This window comes from Berghia stephanieae, chromosome 4, assembly GCF_034508935.2.
Source record: "Berghia stephanieae isolate SIO BIC M18660-M18661 chromosome 4, UCSD_Bste_1.3, whole genome shotgun sequence".
Classification (NCBI taxonomy): domain Eukaryota; kingdom Metazoa; phylum Mollusca; class Gastropoda; order Nudibranchia; family Aeolidiidae; genus Berghia; species Berghia stephanieae.
Genome location: NC_088363.1, coordinates 53,509,914 through 53,512,525, shown reverse-complemented (window position 1 = coordinate 53,512,525; position 2,612 = coordinate 53,509,914).

The following is a 2,612-nucleotide window of genomic DNA, read 5'->3' as shown; positions in this document are numbered from 1 at the left end:
CAGGATGGGCCTGTTTGCTTGATTGGACTGGATCAAAAGTCAGAGGCGATCCGTCTCGTGTGAAAATGTCCCTCAGCCCGACATTTCTAATAATAATAAACCAATACAGAGGCTTGTCCCTCGCTGCCAAAAAAAAAAATGCTCTCGGCAGACAATAAACTCAACATTTGTCACTGACACCATGGCAACTATAATAATCATCACCATTAAAAAGCTAATCTAATATTGATACAATTAATACATGTGGTGCGTTCTATCGATTTGCGCGAGTGAAATCCACCTATTGTTACTCATTCTGCATATCGGCGGCGCTTTTTGTGGGAGGCTGAAACTGTCTTTGTTGCGCATTCTGTAGCCTGGATACATCCCTCTGGCTGCGAGAGTAACTGGTAGGATAAATATAGAATGATTCTGCTTGGCACGTTTTAAATTCTACATGCTCATAACGTGGTCAAATCATTTTACAAGGAGACAAATTGAAAGTCACTGCTAAAACAAATTACACTATATTTAAGGTATCCATAATTTAAAATCGAAAGATAATATGTAAGGGCAAGGGTGGTGTTATACATAATCTCTCACAAAATAAAGAGAGAGGAGAAATCCGTCTGTTCATCTATCAGCCACGTGAGGCCCCACTGCTCTCTACTATATCCATGAAAGTGATGTTAATAGATAGAATAAGTGAAATTCCCTTTATTCATCTCCAGGGGATTTTTTTTTTCTTTAGGGTCTACTCCAAGGAAGAGTGGAATAACCCAGGTGTCAGCCAAGGTGCAGCACCAAATGAATTCAAACAACAGAAATTAGAAGAAGATCGAAGGGCATATTATAACCTTTTAGCTAGCCTAAGGCCACGTGAAAGCCCAATATTGACACTGCAACAGAATTCTCGCCTACGGGATATACTAAGATGATTTGAAAGTGAGTATTATATTAAGTAAAAAATGGTAGGGCTGCCTGAAGCTGGGAAAACGGTATGGGGGTGTCTGAAGCATTGCCTGTATTGTTCCCATACGAAGCCTCTCCATTTTCACTCTTTCATTAGTATTATATTAAATGTACTTGACAATGTTATATAAAAGAGGGGTGAATTACAAGGAAAATGTTATTTATCACAAACAGATGGATAAAGCAAAAGACACAAGTAAGGTTCTAGGTTAAACCGATTATTCCCATTCCAGCGTAAGGACAGAAAGTCATATGGAAAGAGCAAAGGGGTGTAGAAGAGAAAGCAGGGATTGCGTTTCTTTCTTTCTCTTGTATGTGTGTGTGTGCCCTTAAAAGGGTGTTGTGTGGTAAGTAGTGTGAATTGCTTTTGAAATGCAGGCTTCAACTTAAGGTCACTTCAGCGCTAGAGAAGAAGAATAAGAAAGGGAAATGTAGATTTAAAATTAAAAGACTAGTCTTATAGGGAACAAAAATGTCCATGAACAATCTATCTATGTGCCCATTTGACATAACCCAGATAAAAGTCCCATCCAGACACAAACAAAAGATTACACTAGGAAGGATACACTTAAATGTTTACAAGTACAACACCTTAAAAATTAAAAACTAGAACAGTAATTGTAATTAACAGCCCACCATGGGAAGTCAATAGACCGTACCTTGAAAGCAAGTTTTTTTTTGTTTTTTAATAGAGCATTTATATCGTGCAATATCCACTAAACGTGGTCAAATCATTTTACAAGGAGCCTCTAACCAACAGCATCACTTAATATGTAGGAGAAAACATGATGCCTGTTAGGCGATTATAACGGAGTTCCCGCGGCTTCCTTAAATTCAAGGACACATTGAAAACTCCTTGATTGTGATATTACTGAGAAAATCTCATTGAAAACTCCTTGAATTTTGCAAGATCACCACTACTACAACCACACCATCATCAGTGCCACAACTACTACAACCACAACACCACCATCATCACTACCAACATGAATACAACAACCGCTACAACACATTATCAATACCACCACTATTACAGCCACCACCACCACCATATCATCATTATCACCACCACCACAACTACAACCAAAACCACCACCATTTCATCATCATTGTCATTACCATCACTACATCATCATCACCATCCCAACCCTTAATACAACAACCACCACATCACCATCCTTACCACAACAATTACAACAACCACCACATCACCATACCTACCACCACTGCCATGTACAACACCGCTACTAAAGCAACCACATCATCATCCTTACCACCACTACTACTACAACACATCGCCATCCCTACCAACACTACTACAACAACCACCACTTCACCATACCTACCATCACTACTATAACAACCATCACATCACCATCCCTACCACAACTGCTACAACCACCACATCACCATCCCTACCACCACCACTACAACAGCCACCACATCACCATCCCTATCGCCACTACTACTACAACAACCAACACATCACCATCCCTACCACCACCACCACTACAACAACAACCAGAAATTCCTGTTTTTGGCATAAAGTTATAGTTTTGGGAGATTATATTTTTAGGTGATCTCCAACTAAGTACTTTGATAATGTGCTCTTGGAATCTATATCTGTTTCCTATTTGAACCAAATTCCCCGTTGTCTTACC